This window comes from Molothrus ater, chromosome 3, assembly GCF_012460135.2.
Source record: "Molothrus ater isolate BHLD 08-10-18 breed brown headed cowbird chromosome 3, BPBGC_Mater_1.1, whole genome shotgun sequence".
NCBI lineage: Eukaryota > Metazoa > Chordata > Aves > Passeriformes > Icteridae > Molothrus > Molothrus ater.
Window position 1 is genome coordinate 16004386 of NC_050480.2, and position 20749 is coordinate 16025134.

At 38.3% G+C, this 20749-nt stretch overlaps 1 protein-coding gene across 2 annotated transcripts in view; it reads left to right on the top strand.

The window, feature by feature from the left end:
- The first annotated feature begins 342 nt into the window (after positions 1–342).
- The window catches only part of WDPCP (WD repeat containing planar cell polarity effector), a 148089-nt gene continuing 127682 nt past the window's right edge, over positions 343–20749 (top strand). For both annotated transcript variants that reach the window (XM_036379544.1, XM_036379545.1), the window contains exons 1-2: positions 343–435; positions 2477–2558. The gene's annotated coding sequence lies outside the window, so the exon portion shown is untranslated. The remainder of the gene's footprint in view (positions 436–2476; positions 2559–20749) is intronic.

Below are 20749 nucleotides of genomic sequence, written 5' to 3' on the forward strand. Positions count from 1 at the left end.
CGGCCGCGCGCAGCCGCCTGGGGACTGTAGTCATGGTCGCCGCCAGCCAGCGCCGCTCGGCTGCCGAAGAGAACTACAACTCCCATCGTACCTCGGGCGTGGCGCGCCGCGCCCCCGCACGCCATTGGCGGTTGCCTCTCCCCACCTCGCCCCATTCATTGAAGCGCCGCGCGGCGCCGCAGGGCTTGGGCCGTTAGGGGGCGACGCGCGGCTGCCTTGGCGGCGCGTGCGCGCGGTTGGGAGGGGTGGGGGCTGCGGCAAGCGCGGACTTCTCGGGCCGCGCATGCGCACTCGGCGGCGGCGGGGGGGGGGGGCGGCGGCTGTGGTGGCGCATGCGCAGGGGGTGGCGCGCGTGGTTGCTGCGGTGACGCGCGGGACAGGCCCCGGTGCCGGCGGCGCCGCTCCCGCGCCCGCCCCGCGAACTCGGAGCGCTCGGTGGGTGCGAGTGCGCGGCCCGGCCCTGCCCGGCAGGGCATCCCCCCGGGGCATCCCAGAGCCGCGAGCCCGGGATGGGCAGAGCGTTCCCCTTGCGTTTCTCGCGCGTTTCCCTGCCGCCCGGCCTCCTCTGGGGAGCTGCCGGCGCGTTCCCGGCGCTCCACACTTCATGAAATTTTGCCATCCTGTTGCTTGGTCCTTTCCTTTTTATTTTCAGGGAAAGCTGAGAGCTTACCTGTGCTATTCCGCTGGTAGAACTGCGTGGCTAAACTAGCGATCATTTGTACAAAAATAAAGCTGCTCGTTTACTTGTGTTTCGAATTGTTGAGTGAAGTAAATTCCTTTGGTCTGGCTGTAAGGGAGGCTAATACCGGTAGAAATACGTTAGCAGAACAGAGCTTTGTAAACTGTTGTTAGGGTGTAAAAGAAGGTCTTGGATAGCACAGCTGATTTTTCCCTCAGATCATGACAGGATTCCCTGTTAGTTAAGTGTTCTGTGAAGGTCTCACTGGTCCCGGTATGTTTCTGCAGGATTAGTTTGAAGTCTTACTCTAGTCCTTATAGTAAGCATGGATACTGAGGCAATTTCTTCGGTCCTGCGACAGAAAAGGGAAGCTGCTCCTTTAGGGCAAGGGGTGTAAAATGCGAGGTGTGATGCAAAGTGTTCCCGTTCCATCGGGTGGTGCTGCCAGTCGTGCTCATGCCACAGCTCGGAAGGTGCCGTGGCTGGAAGGAGCCTTGTGGCCCTGGCAGCTCCTGCAGCGGGGCCAGCGGCGGTGCCAGGGTGCGGGGGTGCGATCCTGCCGGCTTTGTTGAGGTTCTCCAGCTGCACTGATTTATATCGGTTAATGACGGCCCGTTTTTAATATGAATGAAGCCTGTACTCAAGCTCCTTTCTGTGGATAAGTTTGAAAGCTGAATAGCTGCAAGCAGAGCTGAGGGCTGGCTTGCTGGGAAGCGTGGGGAAGCTTGGTCAGGAGGAGGGAGCTTGTTTAACACAGTCAAAGTTTCCCAGAGTGTCCTAAGATGCTTTACCCTGGTGACTCTTAACCTTTTCTGCACCCAGACGTTGTACAGACTTAATTAACACTATTTAAGATTGTTTAAGATTTAAATATACACAAAACTTGATGTGGACCCACATAAGGTAATTTCCACTGACCTTAATTGGTTCAGTTTAATTGATTTCTTACCAATTTTCAGCTAAATCAATGTTACCAGGCTGTAAACTGATTTGTCTGTGTCAGCCTAGCAGATTGTATTGATTTAATGGATTTCAGTTGAGAGCTTAACTTGAAACTTTCAAACTTTCTTCTGTAGGTAAGACTCTTCTTATTCTTGTTCCTTTTTTGCCCAAGCTTGTGCTCCTGGAATTATTTGCTCTTGGAGATAACAACAAATCTCGTTACTTTGTGTTGAAAGTGATTCGTTTTGATGCAAAGCCACGTGTAAATGCTTTTGGTTGTCAGAAGGATGTTTATCAGTTTATCTTCAATCCCAGTATGATTAGTCCAAGTTGGACTCAGTTGTTGACTGTGCTGATTTAACTAAAGATACTGTAAAATGTTGCCTTTTATGAATGTGGTGTAGTTTTTAAAGTCAGCAAGAGTTCTAGTATTTCCTTCTTAAATTTTGTGTCTACTTGCCAAGCTTTGTTTTCCAAGCAAAATTTAAATGTAATTTTAAAAAATATTCTTTAATGCTCCCCAATGTTTCATTAGTATGAGTCTTTCGTGTAGCACTGTAAGCCAAAAAGCTGCATAAATAGAAACAAATGAAGTAATGGAAATTTAGCGTGCATATGAATTGGGCTCTTGGCTAACTCTCAAATACACTTTGCAATTTTTGCACTGAAAAGATACTGAATTACATGGAAATTGGTAATTAAACAACACACTGAAATACTAAGATGTTTTAATCTCCATCTTCAGGGGATTAAGTATTATTTTTCAAGGCAACTAGTAGTTTTGAAGGGTAGTCTGCCAGAATGATCTCTTAATTTTTAAAAAATATTTTAAAATGAATTATTCTCTGTTAACAGCTGGCTGTCTTCTTTAACTGTATTTTGGATGGGATTGTCTTTTACTTCATTGCCATCTATAGAAACGGATGAATATTTTTAGGTAAGTTTTTACACTTAATTTTCAATAACTTGTCAAGTTCTCTTTTTATCATCCTCTCTGTGTCTAGTACAGGTTTTTGATCTTATGCATTTACTTACAATTGTTGTTACCAAGTCATGTCTCTTGTAGCTAAGTCTGTGTGATATAATTAACATTTAAAATGCAGAAGACTGTGTAAGAAAAACTAACTATATAGTGGCTGGGTTCAAACCTAGAAATGCTAGAATTGAAATAGTTTTGTAAATCTCTTCTGTGTTCTGGTCCAAGGGAATAATAGTAAGACATTTTTCAGAACTAAAGTAAAGCATTACAAAACAATACTGAAATAGAATTAAGAGGATCAAAAGTTATTTTGTGAAGTGTATGAGAAATCTATAATAGATTTTTTAAAAGATATAGATATGAACAAGAACTATTAAAATTGTAGTTTAGAAAATTAATACAGGGTTGGGTTTTTTTCATTCCTAGTGCTAATGTCCCAAACATAATTTTTCACCGTTCATTTCTGAACTTCAGTCATGTAGTACTGCATGGACATTGAATGTCATGAAGAAGCTAATCCATAAATTCCATTTATAATCCAGATTTTGTTTTTGCTGTGGTGAAAACTTTCTTTCTAAAAGAGAAATTTTATCTTCTATGGAAGTGGTTTAATTTTTTATTGCTTATTTTTAATTTCTTAACAGCTTAGTTGGTTTTTTAATTAAAGTTGGGAAACTATCATTAATTAATTTCTACAACCTTCAGCATGTTTTTAACAGGTAGCTAGGATGCAATAACACATCCTGTACTCAGGTGCCTGCTGCCTATAAAGAGACACAAATGATCTGTAGCTTGCATGTGATATGTATTAGTAATCTTTATAAACTATTCATGAGTCAAATATTAATAAAAATTGTGAACAGAAAGTTATTTTTTATTTCTTTTCTCTAAGTAGGTCAATAGTACGAGCAGGTATTGCAGGTTTGGTGGGGGACACTGGGAGTTCAGGTCTCCTCTGATGTGGGTGCATGTCAGATCTGAGATGGGTGCTCTGGTGCCCAAAGGATTCAGGGCTCCATCACTGACCAGAGGGGGTGGTGGCACAGTGGCTTCATAATGATACCTCCAGAGCTGAGGGACCCTGGAAGATCTGTCCTCATCCACCACCCAAGCACCACTTCTGGAGGGTTTTCTTCTCACAGTTGTTACAGAGAAGGTCCAGGTTACAGAGAATCCCTGTTTAAAACCAAAGGCAAACAAAGCCAACCCACAAACCAAACAACCACATTGGACATAGCACAAAGACTTTGGCATATTGGCTGTAAATTCAGCAAAGTTGATCTCTGAATTACTGCAAAGTGAACAGAAGGGTTGTGTTCCTGGTGCATGAGAAGTAGTGTTACTGGATTCTTCTAGCTTAACACAAATCTGTCTTTCTCTTGGTTGAACAGAGACTTTATGACAGCACATTTTGTACTCACTAATGTCACTGTCTGGAGGAGAAGAGGCAGGTTGGTATTCTAGAGAGGAGATGACCTATGTAACAATTCAAGTTCTAGCGAAGCAAACCTTGTACTCTTAAAGTTAATTCATTGCAACATTAAAAACCCAACATGAGCACCAGCACCCGTTCCCCCCACTAGATGTAAACTGATGAAAGATTAAGCTGATGTCCTTGAGAGTTTTTTAAATGAGGTTAGCATTTAGTCAAGTGAATCATTTTAGTTAAGGGAAGCAGATCTTACTGAAAATAAATGTTTGCTTTTTCTCTCGTAAGACTTTCTTTTGCATATGTTCATTATAACCTGATAATCAAGTAACACATTTTGAACAAGAAGCTAGCAACCATAATGATGACTTTCCCTTTTTTAGGTGCAGATGGGTGAATCCATCTGCTTCCTTTATCCATCCTTTCCATGTCAGAATGGCTGATGAATGCTCTTCCTTGCCAAATCTCTTGCACAGTTACAAGAGTTTTTCTCCTTAGGCTTAGTTCTATGAATTATGGTCACATAGTTTGCTTAAAATATTTCAGCTTGTTTTACAACATCCACGTGATTTTATTTCTGTATTTTTGCAGAACCAAATTCTTAATAGCTGCCCCTATACAAACTAAATTTTTCTCCTTTCCCCCACCAAGAATTAAATAGTGTTTCAAAGAAAATATCCCAAGAAATACCGGTGGAAGAAGAATGATGTCTTACGGTGTTGATTTTTTGAGTTTTTTGTTAATTGTATAAAATATAATTCTTTATGGATAGAAAAGACTGATAATCTTTTATCTTAATGGCATTATTCATAAGTAAAACATAACTTTCAAACATGAATTTATCAGTAATAACTGTAAGAGGCAACTAAGCACTTCGTTTCCTGTATGGAGGTTTTCCTGCTGTTTAACAGATTCATTTTGGTATCTGGCCTGCTTTTGGAAACCTTATCCAAACCAATTCTGCTACTTAGGCAGTAGCAGAGTCTATGGGTGGCTTTAGTAGCATACATGCTTATAATACTGGCCATATTCAGTGCCTACTGATACTTGAGTAAAGAAAGAAGAAATTGCCTTTATTCATTCTGCTCACATGAACACAAGTACTCTCTGCACATGCCTGTACTCATTCAGTTGCACACTGTAGGGCTAAATGATCCCATCTCTAAATAAAATTCCAGCTGATTTCAGCTGCGTGGACTCTATTGTCCATACCAATGCTACATAACTTGGAGTTTCCTGTTGCTCAAAACCAGGCATGCATACATTTTTTTGTCATTTTTTTTTAGTTCAGTGTTGAGGAGGGTTATGTTGGAACCCATAAGAATGGTCCTCAGGCTCATGCTCAAAGAAAATGTTAGAAACTCTTGGGCCTGTCATGAAGTCATTTAGAGTTGTTCGGTCAAGCTGGGATGGTGTTGAGGAATTGCTTAATTTGAACTCAGGGTAGTCATGTGCCCAAGTATGAATGAGAAGGGAGCAATGGCCACAGAAAAAAATTGGGTAATGGACCACTTATATCATGGCACAAATGGTGGAAAGGTGCTGCATCTTTGGATGAAGGAGGCTTCTCTATGAAGTAATCAAGCACAGGAATCATGGTTGCAGTTTGTGTTTTTCTAGTTTCCTTTTAGAATGATACAGCTATGCCTTTTTGCTCAACTTGCCATCTACCCTTACCTGTAAAGAGTAGCCATGGTAAAGCACTAACACAGATATGGTGAAAAAATTGGACCTTAATTGGATAAAAGCCTTTTGAATGTTTTGAGTCCTATTGGAAAGGTGTTACTCTTGTCTATATAATAGAATGTGCTTTTGTTTCATGGCCTGTAATCCCATTTATTTAAAATAATGGGCCAGATACTGTTTTTGAAGTTGCTTACTGTCTGATACGGGAGAATATAAAGTATTGTTCTGAAATGGCCTTTTCCTGTTATAGTTGCCTGACATACAGGGTCTGGCCTCAGTGTGTATTAGGCAAGGGAGCTAGAAATACACCACAGTTAAATTATGGGTTTGTATCTCCAGGTGGTGCGTGAATTCGTGGTTGAAGACTGAAGAAATTAATTTTGCTAAAGCAAGAAACAACAGGACATTAAGCTACTATGCCAGCTTTAGATGTACGCTTCAAAAATTTTCTGCTGCTCAGCATTATTCAGTAATCTTTAACTCAAATTGCAGGAAATATTTGAAATTCCATTCTAACAATATCCAACAGAGAATATTAAAGAAGCATTACATTTCAAATGCCTGAGGGAAAATGTTCTCTTGCAACACCGTGGGCATTTGGATCTCACTAGTATATGCAGTATTATAGTCTAGTATTATGCTTTACTTGGTCTAAAATGAAAGCCCAATTTTAATTCTATCTCCAAAAACTTGGCATACTGCAGTGAAAAATAATTTATTTGAATGTTGTTTTTTTAATACACTGCAACTAACTTTAAAGCTTCCTCATATAATACTCCCACTATGTCTTTTTGTAATCTGACCCTTTCATTAAGACTTCAAATATATTCCCAAAGACTTATCTCAGTGCTTTCATTGCTTATTTACAAGTTAAAAGATTCCAAAGTTACCTAAGAAGTTTTTCTCATTCTATGCAATTTTTCTCTTAATAAGACAAAACTTTTGAATATATTTGTAAATATATAAAACACCAAACAGAGGAACCAATACACTCTTAAGGAAGGTAATAAAGCTCAAAATAGGGTTTAATAATATATACACAGTTCTGGGCTGGGTAATTTGGCAAACCTGTTAATGAACTTCCGTAAAAAAGTGCTGATTAAACCTTTGGGGTTTTATAATCTATGTATGCTGTATTTGATAGGAAAGCTATTTTGGAAGTGAATCCTCAGCTTATAAGGTTTGGGAGAAAGAATAAAAGTATATCTAAAAGTTTATAAAATCACTAGCTTGAATTTCTTACCATCTAAATATTTCAGTATTTCAGTGTTGCCAGAACAAGGACAAGTGCCATGTTTCTCTTGGAAAAATAAGATCTGTGGTCTTTAGAGAAATAGAATAGGGCTCTTCTCCACCTGCTGCTCACCTTTTTTCTGTTTGCACTTGACTGTCACAGAGTCGTGTCCAGGAGAATGCCAATACTGTGATGTTTCTTACCTTCATGGAGTTTCACAAGAGGCAGTTTCTTAGCAGTAGTGGGTCAGTTGCCTGTGTAATTGGACCACTTGTGACTCCCTGACAAACTAGATTGGAGGGGAATGTCATTCAAGGACTTGAAACCTGCAGAGAGAATTCAGAACAGCAGCATACTGTAGATGGTTTATTTGTTCAACGTACCCGTGTGGGACATAAATTAGTGAAGTGTCATTAATAGTACCATTAGTTTAACTGCAATGCTAGGCTCTGTCCTTGCTAAATGAATGCCACTGATTCCTATAATGAAAGCTGGGAATCCTCTGCAGTGCTGGTGGACATCAGCTTGCCTTCTGAGGGCCACTGGTAGGTTCTGAGTTGTCACATTCCTTTTCATGGGAGCTGAGACCTACTGAACATTGATAAGGTATTTTTTTATCCATTGTAATTGGTCCCAGGCAGTTGTACCCAAACTTCTGAGTGAGTAGAGTGATCCATTATCTTGTATTGAGTAAAATCTGAGAGATGATTGTCTTTTTGAATGTGCCTCTGAGAAGACAGGAGCATCCGCTGCAGTGTAGTAACACCATCTGGTAGCATAATTTTTTAGACAGAAATGACTAAACTTTTAAAAACTGCACCTGTAAAGGACAGTTTGCATTTTTGGAAGACACTTAGGTGGTTTTGTAAATGTTGAGCTTGTCTTGCTTGAGAAATGGAAGGCTTGTAAAATGCATTAGAGATATGTGTTGGAAGAATAGGTGTGTATGGACTTCAAAATCACGGCATTATTTCCAATTTTATCGTCAATTAAAAAAAATTTCTTTCTTAATGGTTATATTGACTGTTCCTTAAATAGAAGTATAAAGAAAAGCAGGCACAGATATAAAGCTTAATGTACAAAGCTGTTTCCACTCTTTTGTACCTCATCTGTGTATTTAAGTAGATGCTTCCCAATCCACTGTTTTGCCAGTTTTTGTTCCAATAACGACCAGATACAGTGAATTGCAATGAGTTGTCTGCTGCTTTTGTCACAGAATCACAAAGTGGTTTGCACTAGAAGGGACCTTTGAAGTCCAGTGCACTGAGGACACCTTCCACTAGATCTGGTTGCTCAAAGACCCATCCAACCTGGCCTTGAATCCTGCCAGGCCTGGGGCATCCACAGCTTTTCTGGGCAACCTGTTCCAGTATCTCAACCCCTCAGAGTAAGGAATTTCTTCCTTATATCTAATCCAAATCTACTGTATTTTGGATAAGAACTGTTGCCCTTGGTCTTGTCACTCTAGACCTCATGTAGAAAGTCCCTCTCCCCCTTTCTGATAAGCCACCTTTAAGTATTAATAGGCTATCATAAGATCTCCCTAGAGCCTTCTCTTTTCCAAGCTAAAAACCCCCCAAGTCTCCCAACCTTTTTAAAAAGGGGAGCTATTCCTTTCCTCCAATCTTTTTTGTGACTCTTTTTCTCGACCAGTCCCTAACAGGCCTGTACCTTTCTTTGCTGGGGGCTTCAGAGCTGGATGCAGAACTGCAGGTGGAGTCTCAGCAGAGCAGAGTAGAAAAAGAGAGTCCTCCCCCTTGACCTGCTGGCCATATTTCTTTTTACATCACAGCCCAGGATGATGCAGTTAGCTTTCTTTTTTCTTTTTTTTCTTTTTTTTTTTTTTAGCTATTGGAGGATTTCCTTTGTAAATGTAATTAATAAGTTGAAATTTAGACAAAAGTTACAGTGATGTAATGTCAGTGAATGAGGTGCAGCTTGTGACACAAGTTATATGAAAGCCCAGAATGTTCCTGGAACACTGCTGTCAAAGTCCTCTACCTCTTAGGAGTGCTGTTAACTTTGTTACTCTTCAGCTTGTGGCAGAGGTCTCTTCCTGTGGAATTCAGTCTAAGAAAACTTGTGCTGGAAAACTTGTAACATAGTGCCATTCTTGTGTTAAAATACAAAATCAGGACAGCTATGAAACAGTGATGTTGGTGGGAGTTTCATTTGAATAAATACTCAGATAGTAAGCAGACCTTACTCCTTAGGACTGTTGCATAATAACTTGATTAATTGACTTTTCATCATAGAGTAAATTAAATATTTATATTCTATAGAGATCTTGCTGGAGTAGCTTCTTTGGCATCTGCCAGTGATGATATTTAACTTTACCAACTTTTTCCCCTTGGAGGTTTTTTAATTTATTTTCTGGGTATAATTTTTTTTTGTATGTGGTATTGGGAAACCCCCTAAGTGTCTTTTTCTGTCTGTCTGCTTTGTAATATATCAAGTAGTATCCCTATTAAGTAAATTACTTAATAAATTAATTTCACTCTGTCATGCTTGTTTTCTGAATCTGATTACCAAAACTGCAATCCTTACAGTTTCAGCATGTGGCTGTGCTCCAGTGCAATGACACACAATGTGCAGGTGGTTGAATATTCCTTAAGAAGCAGCTGTAAAATATGCCACCCATAATGCCAGTGAACAAATGCCAACTTCAGCATGAGTGTTCTTTTAAAATGTGCACCTTGCTGAGGTTATTAGTCACTCTGAATTCAAGGACATCTGAATGCAGACTTTGCATAAAACTCCAGGAGTGGCCTACCTGTGAAGTGCTGCTGCTTGATTTTCAGAAGATGGCATGCTGTTAATTTTAAAACTCCCTCATCATGAATGAACTGCAGCAAATGCCATTTTGTAATTGAGGCCATGTAAGTTAGTTATTCTACTTGTATTTCTAACAATGAAGTTTAAAAAATCTCTTTGCTGAGATCAAAGAAATCTTATCATCATGAAAGGAAATACTGCAGTATTTGCTGAATAGGGCAAGGAAAGAGAAGAATGAAAATTCTGCATCTTTTCTAACTTATATATAATTGTAGTCTGTTTCATGGATTAGTGTGAAGATTATGCTGTTGGCCTTCTGTTTAAAAGTAGAGGAATAATGAAAATGGTGACAATATTGCTGCTTCCCTTAACATGAATGTGGATAAGAATGAAGCATCACACAGAATTGTAGCAGCAGCTGTGACTTTAATTTGAGCAAACCCAACTCAGACAAAGATTTTGGGAAAAGAAATCCACAGATAGAAGTGAGACAGACCCTAAAATTGTATCAGTCCTAAAAAGACTCATGTAAAATAAAGGCTTGAGTAAAATACAGAAATTACTTAACTCTGGGGAAATTACTTCCCCCAGCCACAGCCATTTAGTGGTTTTGTTTTGCTCTGCCACTTGTGTGGATGAGTTAATTAAATTGTATCTTTTACATCTGTGAAAGTGGAAGGAGCCAAATGTTGCAGCTAGCTAGAATGGTCAGTCACAGCTCTCTTTGGAGAGAAGATACCTCCACACTGCCCAGATTAATGCATTTATAAACAGTGTTTATTATAGGTGAAAGATCATGGATGAAGCTGTGGTGGGGTGACCCTGGCTGGACATCAGGTGCTCACCAAAGCCTATCTCATTTGCCTGCTCAGTGGTACAGAGGAGGGAGAGAAAATACAACAAAAGGTCAAGGTAAGGACAGGGAGAGCCAGTCACTGTCATGGGCAAAACAGACTCAGGGAAATCAGTTTAATTTCTTATCAATCAACTCAGAGTAGGATAATGAGGAAATAACTGTGTTATTCCTGAGGCAATGGAGACCTTTGCTGATGGGCTCAGCCTTGTCCAGCAGGGAGTCAGTCCTAGACCCATCTGGCATTGGCTCTGCTGGAAATAGGGAAAGCTTCCAGCAGCTCTCTCAACTTCCTTCCCTGAAAGCTTCTGCTGCCAAAACCTTCCATGCAAACACAAAACAGAAGTGTTTAAAATTTAAAAAAAAAGGGGAAAGATGATCTTTGTGCTGGAAATTGTAGTCCAAAATTTGTTGATTATGAACGTTTATTTGGAATACATGGGATTATAGGATTGCAAAAGCTGCTCTATAATACAGTCACAGAAATCATGGTAATGGGCAACTGCTATGATATTTTAAAAATTTTCTCATTCTACTAATTTCTTTTTTTTTTTTAAACCTCATGAAAGCAGGTTATTTGCCAGTGGTTGACTGATGCTGTAAAGGCATCCTTGTATGTCTGTCTCCAGAATAATTATCACATTCTAGGTTGTGTGCTCAGTACCACTGTTTCCATTAGATTGCCATTTACCCGTGGTGTAAATTGGAGCCACATGAGAAATGCGTTGGTAGAGAGATGGGGTCAAACTGTGAACTCATTAATCATTAAAAGATCTGAACACACCACTTGAATTTTTTGGCATTTTCTGATTCCTTATTATTTCAGTTTTCAAATTTTATTACATATCAAGGTAGGCAAGCTTCTGTGAGATCTCATATTTTTGAGGAAAAGAAGAGAGAGAACGTGCACCATTTCAATGGTTGTTCATAATTTGGGGCTGCCAAACCAATGCTGTTCATGCTGACATTCTGTCTTTTCAGGCAATTAAGTAATATATATTGAGGTAATTAAAGACAATTGCTTGTAATAGCAGAAAATTATTATAATCATTTTATTTTGTTTTCCAGATAACAATGCAGATTTATAATTTCTGTGACCACATCCAGGGTTTTACTACCAGAATTGACAGGGAGACCATAAATAGTTGTTATTCCATTATGCTAAATGTCAGGGGTATAAATTTAAGTCTGTTCTATTTAAAAATCCATGAGGACAGGTTATGATCCTTATGTTAAATTGATCTGCAGCAGTTAAACCTAAGCACATTCTTGGTTTTCATAAACTTCTTCATATTTTTTGCACCTGTTGGACACAAATCAAATACACAGCTTGAAAGGGCATGAACACTTTTTTGAAGGTTTTAAAATAAGACTTTAAATTAATGTTGAGGTGAAAGAAAAGCAAGTTTCAAAATTCTGCCACTTTGCAATGATTTCCTCAGGTAACTCCAAGCTCATTAGCAAATTTGGTCACTTGTATGCTATTCCCTCATGTTCTGTGACATTAACAAGATTCTTATAATGACTTTTTCTCCTCCAAAACTAGGAAGGCCTTTGCTGGCAGAAGCTGTTTTAAAAGCTATTTTAAAATCAAAACAAAATACATCTTGCTTTCAACAACATAGCCTGTGTGTGATGCAGTCAAGAGGTGCATTTAATTTAATTGTCAGTAACCTGGGAAGTTGTAACAAAATGTGCAGCTTTACTAATGGGCTGTACTAAGAGTTTCTATTCAATTGGATTTCCTTTTTCTTTGTTAATGATTATGGCTGAAAAGCTTCATCAGGGTGTAAAGAGCAGTCATTCATATGGAGGACATTCATATCTATGTTTGTTGATCTTTGATGATGTGTTTAATTTTTTTTTTAAATGGGGTGTATCTGTTTAGAGGTCATACAGACATAGTGAAGTTATATGCTGTGTTGAGAATTAATGCAGACTATTCTGATGCTATTCACACTAATTGTACTGTTGACAGTTTTTTTATTATGTTATGTTTTGTTATGTTTTCCCTCTGGACTATTGCAGGCTTTGTCAGTGTAAATTTTGGTTATGTACATAATTCTGCCTATTTTAAAGACATTTCACTCATTACTTTAAAAACCTAAACTTTTTAAGTGATGTAAAAATACCTGGGTTTTCTAAGTATAATTGCAGGAGTTTTATTAAAAGCATTTTAATAATCTCCAGTTTTGCCTGTTAGCAAGGTCCTTTTTATCCTAAGAAACAAAAAGTGAAAGACAAGCAAATGGTTTGAGATTATATGGATAATTAAGTTAATGGTCCTGAAATAGAACCCGAGGAATCAAAAATGTGGTAGAGGAGCATCAAGATGGTTTTCTAAGTGCTGAAGGGTTTGGATAGGACATGCAGCAGAGTTACTGAGGGAATCACAGCCTCAGGGGTTCACTCTCTGTCTTAAGCCAAAGCTGAAAGTACAGCAAGGAGAGCCCCCACCGTGCCTGTTGTGTGCAGCCCTCTGATCACAAAGGTAGTGCAGGTCATTGGCCTCAGAAAGGACCTGTATTGGAGAACCTGTATTGAGTAGATTCAAGTTCTGAAATTCTGTCCCTGGTGAGGAAGCTGCTTCTTTGTCCTCAGCTCCCAGGTTTCTTGCTGGGCTTTTGATGCTCTTTTTGCAGGGGTTTAGCAGAAGTTGCCATTCATGGGGGCTGAGTGCTTGAGTTCGAGGCTTGGCAATAAGCCACAGGACACCCCGAGTGGTGTCACTCAGAGAACTCCTCCATCTTTTGAAGTTATGAAAGCAGAAATGGGGTCCTTTGGAAAAGGCACCTGAATGGAGTAGGTGCCCTGGCAGAAGTTACTTGGTAGAGGAAAACAAAGCCCAGAGCACAGGGAATGTGGTGCATTAACATCACCACGCACTAGAGGGCCCAGCCTGCATATAACCATTTCCCTAGAAGGAAAATGGGAGTAGACTGAAGGAACTTCTGTGAAATTTCAGTGATATTAGGAGGAGAAAGAGCTGTCTGAAGCCAACAGGGCTCAAAACAGGACTGAGTGTGGAGAAAGGTGATAGAGTGACAAATGCATTCAACCTGAAAATGTAATCAGACAAGCATGTTCCCCTGCTGAAGAAGGGATTTAGCAACTTTGAACTCAAAATCATGTGATTTTCCTCCCTCCTCCTGGCTAGATTAAAAAGGGGAGTGATGTTTTTAATATTATATTGTGCTTAACAAGCCATTGCGTGCTGTGTCAAGTTCATTTTCCCTATCTGCTCTGGCTAAAACCCATTGCTATCTGTAGTCTAGCCTGAAGGTGACAAGAGATTTGAATCATTGTAATTAGGCACTCATCATGCTGCAAAAAGATACAACTATCTTGATGAATCAGTATGAAAAAAATAAAAAGCTGTGGGTTTTTTTTTTTCTTTAACTGCAGTTGGTGCCTGGAAATGTGAGAACAGGAATGAGCTCAGCAAGAACTGAGGCAGCTTCCTCAGCATGACAACTATTGTCCTGTTCTCTGTGCAGGAAAAATTGAGTGGCTTTTGCCCCTCCAAGTCCTGTTGACACCTTCAAGTGTTCTTGGACCTCTCCCAGGTTTTACTTGACAAATATTTTCATGTGTGCCACTTCTTTCTGATTCTGGAAAATACACAGAAAGAATTCACTTTCTGCACTTAAGCAAGAGCTGTGAAATGAGGTATTGTTTGCCTTTTAGGATTGTTGCTCCAGGGCACACTTTTGCTGTGAAGTATAAGTGATGAAAAAAGTGGATCTGCCCAGGTTTGTGGTTGGATATGGCAGAAATAGGGTATAAGGAGCTTTATCCTTCTGGGGAAAGGCATATCCATGCACACCAAAAAGTAGGTTTTGTGACACTTATTACAGCTTTGTATTAATAATCAAATTTTGTTCTAATTTTTGCCTATGTTTTAGAAAAGGTGCAGAAAAAAATCCTGAAATAGATATGGCTTTCACCAGGTAGAAATCCATTGCTATTTTCACCTTTTCTTTCTGGGGACAATGAGTTACCCTTCATTCTTTTTATCTGAAGATACTTTATCTTATCACTCATCCATGCATCTTTCCTCAAAGCCTGGATAACATTCCTTTTTTATTATTAAGATGTTGCATTGTTTGAAAATGAATCAGGGAATGGCATTTATTGCCCAGTAGCATGCCTTATGAACAGTGGAGTTTTGTCATAATCTCAGAGTGTCTAAATTCAGGGTTCTAATGCCAATTTATAGGTGCTCTAGTTTTCAAAAGTGAAATGTGACTATGGATTTACGTACTTATTTCAGTAGTGGCAGCTGAAATGGGATAACATACTTTGGGAGGAGCAGGGAGCAAGCAGAATGTTGCTCACCCTACATGACTACCTTGTAATAGATCTTTCAGAGCTTTGAAGAGTGGGTGTTTTTAATGACTATGTTGTATCATTTAATGGATAATTTTAAAAAGTTACACACTTTTGCAAGTTAGTGTTAAAGCTAAACAGATTTGGAATGTGCCAAAAATAGATTTCAAGCTGGGGTTTATAAAAATTTACTCTTCTGGAGTGAGCAAATACTAATTCTGTTGGTCATGAAAACTGTGTCTTTGTCTCTATTGAGATTATGGTTTAAATCAGTAAATATGAAGCACTAAAATATTATATATATATATATATATGTGTGTGTGTATATATATATATACATACATACATACATATAGATATATACTAGAATTAATTTGGCTTTGCAACTTTAGGTATTTAACAAGAAATGTACCTGAGAGTTTTCCTTTCTTCCAATGATGAACTAAAGACCTAGCTCAAAGTAGCAGCCCTAATTTGCAGATAGATAACGGATGCATTTATATCCAGAACACTGTTATTTCCCTTCTTGGTTTTTTTATCATCACCTGACTTATATAAGTAAAATCTGCAGAGTAAGTTTTTTTTTTTTTTTTTATTGTCCCCTGAAGGGACAAGTTCACATAGTCTACCTTCCAGTTCACACATTCACTGCCTTTCATCCTGCATTCATTTTTGGGGCATGCATTAAGTTGGCTGACTTAATGCATTTGGTGGATAAGGCAGAGATCTTAAAAGCTTCAAATGTGAATTTGTTTTTTTAAAATTCAAGGAAATGCAAATTGGTGTTCCCTTCCCTAGACTGCTCAAGAGAAGACTGTGACCTGAGCTCAAGGATTTTTCTCAGTTTGGCCTTTGGTATCATTGATTAACTATGGAGGTCCTGATGGCTGAGAGGGCTCCAGAAGCCATGGTGGGCTGCTTTATGCTTGGCTGGCACCAGAGTTGCATGTAGTGGCAGAGGAGAGGAAGCAGAAGGGAAATGAAGGGCATGGCTACAAACAAGTGAATGAGCTGAATATAATGTAGATGGAATTTGGGAAACTTGAGGGAAAAGTGAGGAACGTAACATGGAGGTTTGGGAATATGAAGTTGAGCTTGAACATCACCAATGCATAGAAAATCAGACAAGTTGCAGTATCCTTCACTGTTTTGTCTGTCCTTTGGATTACAACCTGTGTGTGTTGCGGCATAAAAGAACACTGAAAATAAATTTTTAAGTGTGTAATTCTTGTTGCCATTTTGTTTTCAAAACTCACTTATTCATCGTGGGCGATGTTTCCTTTGTTTTCTGCTGACAGAAGAATGCCTCCTTGTTCTTACATGCTGATATATGGCTTCGTTTGAGGGAGATTGTTGGTGTTGCCTTTAGCACAAATGATGTATGCATTTGCATTTCTGGAACACTTTCAGAGTTCCCCATTTGCTTTTATCTCCTTTACAGAACGAGCAACTCTTTTCTGGTTTATCTTTTCTGAAGATCAGCATAGATTGTTGATTACAGGGTACAATAAATCAACTTGTCAACTTTTGCCACATTTCATGTTTAGGTTATATATCTGAATATTGAAGATTTATAGAAACCTTTAAAAATTAATCTGAAATGTAAACGCTTGAGAACAAAAGGGGTTTTTTTTTAAACTGGATTTTATTTCTAAAAGAGTGCTGCATAAAATTGCATATCTCTATCTAGAACAAGCTTTTTAATTTTAGTTGCTAAAGGGGTTTTAGAGTGATTTATTAGACACCTGACTGCAAAACTAAAATGTATTGTTGTAATCCTATTGTTGTCTTTATTTGCCTAAACCAGAAAAACAGGGAATTTGAAAATACAGTGTTCATTAGAGTAAAAAATACAGTTTTTTTTATCATGTTTTGTTCTTCAGTTTGCTTTTAAAGGAATTTGTTTTCTTACTGTATTTTAAAATAGGCTTGAAAACCTTCACTGTAGTCACAATGTAATTCTTCGTTATTTTTTTATCTGAAATTACTGCATGGGTGGGAGAAATTTGTAAATTTTACTTTTTCAGTAGTCTGATGAATGGCTTATTCACTTGTGGGCAGCATATTTTGTTTTCCAGTTGCAATATATAGAAACAGTTTAGTTCTTGCCTCTCTATTCCATTTTGGCCTTCTAATCAGAACTAACACTTTGAATGCATTGGTGTTTCAAGCTGGAAATATTATTCAAACTGAGCCTTTTTATCCACAAGTTGTTTGGAGTGAATTCTTGAATTCCACAAGAAGAGAACTAGGCTAACTACTTTTAGCAGACAAATGTTTGTTTTTCATAAAGAATAAACCCATTTCCTTTTTTTTTTTTTTTCAAATGTCTTGGTCTCAGAGGAAAATCCATGGAAATTTCTTTCATGGTTTCAGAGGATCATAAAGCGATTTAAAAAAAAGAAAAACAAGCCACAAGCAAAGGGCATTTAATTCCCGGTTCCTTTTTTTTTCTGTGTCAGTTTGTTACATGTGGAATTTCAGTTGTATCCTTTCAGATTTGAAAAGCTCCCAAAGTAATTTTTCTTCTTGAATTCTGTTAAGCAGTAAAAGACCCTGAATTCTACAAAAAAATCAACCTTTTAACAACTTTCTGAGAGGAAAGGTAAGGGTTCTTCACCTTGTCTCCCCCTGCCCCACTACCTTCTCCTGAACAGGACCTTCCTTTAGCCCTTGGGCAGTTTTCTCCCCATTCCTTTACCATATAAACTTGATTACATGTCTCTGAATACAATTTAAGGGATTCCTGGGCAAGGGGCAAGTCAGACCTGAAACAGGAAAAGCCTTTTTACTCCCTAGAAATGAATTTGAATGTTTACCTATTTACTCAAGGTAATATTTGTCTTTTAAAAGCAGCACCTAACTTTTTCTTTTTGTAGTCTTTCCATTTCTTTTGGAATGTTCATTTCTAAATACCTCATAAGTTTCCTTGCCTGTTGAAATTTCAAGAACTCTGCTAACTGTGTTTTCTTCGTCAGTGGTGTTTCCCTATAGCTATTTTTGCTTAGAATTTGTCTTGATTTCAGACCTGTTTTTCAGAGCTCAGTTATTGTTTTTTTACTATGGATAAGATTGACAGTCAGAGATTCTTTACCATAATTATTGCTTGAATTGTCCTGTAAGTTGGAGTTTTCTGTGTTTTGGCAGGGCGGGGATGTGTGTTAGTACCTCTTTTGCCTGTTCGTTGGGTTTGATGTATGAGAAACTAGCAAAGACCAGAGTTTATTGTGGTGGTGTTACTAATGCAAGCTGAGAAATCAGCCTGTCTTGTTTTGTGACTGTGGCTTTCAAGGCTTTTAAGTGTTTTTAAGGGCAATTTTGTGTTGCAAAGAAGAAAAAATAGCAATTCCCTTGTAGTGAACACTGGGATCTCTCCTCTCTGTTTGCACTGGCCATGAGTTACCACATGCACGGCTTTGGGAGATTGGGAATTACCAGCAAAATCCCAGCAATGGCTGCTGTGGAAGAGCACATATACATGGGAACATTGTAATGCATTTAAGAATTATTTCCTTTTAATCCATAGCAAAAGTCACAAGTTTCATAAGTTTCATCACTTCCCTGAAGTAATGGTGGTTGTCTTTTTTTTTCTTTTTTAAACTGGTGTGTGGTAACTCAGGTTGAGCAAAAACCTTGGCCTGGAGCAGAAGAAAATTGCGAAGTCCTTTACACTATGATAGATTTTTTCTTTCTATTTCTTAAAGTATAAATTCTAAATACTCTTGTCTGCTTAGGATTATCTTGATAACAAATAAGCTGTACAGTTCTTGGGCATCTTTTTTTCAATGCTCTTTTCTTGTACCTCACTTGATTTATGCAGCCCCTCTGTCACTCCAGTGAGAGAATGACCATAATTATTTTAGCAAAGTTTCTAAACTTGTTAAGGGTAGACTCTACTATGCTCAAGGTAAGAGCCACCATTTATTATGAGTCCCTCATTTGGAACATCCTCTTCTGGACATTGCTGATGAAGTACATTCCTAATTCTTTAATATCATGAGCCACCAAGGCAGTCTTTGTTCTCCCAGCATTACCACGTGAGAAGCCTTCTCAAATATTGTGCTATGCCTCTTCCAAAAAAGTGGAATTTTGGAGGGCTTTCCCCACTTTCTATCTGCCTTCACAATATTTTCTCCCTCTTTCTATGTATGATTAGTGAGACAAAGGAAGATTTAACCCTTATGCAGAGGTAGTCAGTTTGACTGGAAGTGAGAAGTGACTTTTGCATTTACAGTGTGTATTTAGTGGCTTGGGATGACATCCTGGAAGTTTTCCATCTCAGCATGTTTGCTGGCATATGTACTGAGTTTGCTTAAAAAAATGGTAATAAAATAAATCTTCCTTAATTTTAGAAGTCTTTTCACTTCAGGTAAGTTTTGGTGACACCTGTATTTTTTCTCTTGTTTTGTCAACAAGTGTTAATATCAATGTCATTAATATCAAGGCTTACTGGATATTGATTCTATTGGAATAAATTTTAAAGTTATCTTTGTGTTGGGAATAATTTCTATTTAAATTGCATAAAAGTCAGTCTTTGTTGTAACTTAGAGACAGGAAAAATATATTGAGAAGGCTTTGAATAGACTTTCTGATGCAGGGCCAGCTATGTCAGTTTGTGATTAGGTGAAGTGCCATAGATTTATTAATGTGACTGGTAAGAGGAATATTGTTATGGCAATATTGAATTTAAACTTTTATCTCTTTGTTCTCATTGGGCAAAAATTCTTTTAGCAGATTTGAGAATGGGAATTTCACCCCACGATTTTGTTTTCTATAAATATAAAAGCATGCAGGTGTTTACAGGCAAGCAAATGGGTCTCCATATAAAATGTGGGGTTATGAGAGATATAAGAACTGCATAGTATGAACAGGCACTTTGAGGCTTAAACTGCAACCACGCAAAAATGTGCAGCCTTCCCCTTTTGTCTATAATAGGGTCGACATTGGGAACCATGATCCCTTTGATCTTTACATAAAACAGATGAAAATGCATAAATTGCGTCTAATCAGAGATGAATTAAAGGAAAATAGCCTCCCGGAGGACAAAGCACCCCAGGCACCCATCAACAGCCTTACCAAATGACAGACCTGGAGGAGACTTCAAAGCTGCAAACACAACTGCCAGTGAAATCCACCAAGAATCAAGATGCCATTTAAAAAAAAAAAATTAAAAAATTCACAGTTTATAAGTGCCCGGAACTCTCTCTTTAAGAGGAAGTGGCAGAAACACACTACATGGACTTGCTTTTTAAGCCACTAAATTTTCTTTTTCTTTTAGGAGACTTGATAAAGGCAATACTTGCTTGTTTAATTTAGTCCAAAAATGTGCTCAGACATGACAAACATTGGTAATTTTAGTGTCAGGTAGGGTTTATTCTATTTGAGTGGCATATTGTTTCGGAGCTGAAGTATATGTTTTAGTGGAAGCAGATCAGACCTTTATTGTAATTGCTTCCTTGGTTCTCATCTTTATTTGTCCCTGTGAACACAAGCGTGGTTAGCATTCCTCAAATTGCAGAAGAAGAAGGAAATGTAAATATCAGGTTTGGTTTTGGAAGGGAGGGAAGGAAGATTTGAAGCAATAATTTTATTATGAGCATTTTCTCTCTGTGGAACAAGGAATAACTTCATCCCAAGTCAAATCAGAATTCAGATCTTTCTCTAGCTCAGGTAACTCATTTAAATACTATTTATATATTAATATCAGTAATGTTCAATATAAGAAATAGGCTTGAATAAGGAATAGTAATTGCTGGTTTGTTTCTAGAGAGGTAACCCAAACATAAAATTTCACATTTTTGTTAGCATTCTGTTTATGAGAAGATATCAAAACTTAAAGTTTT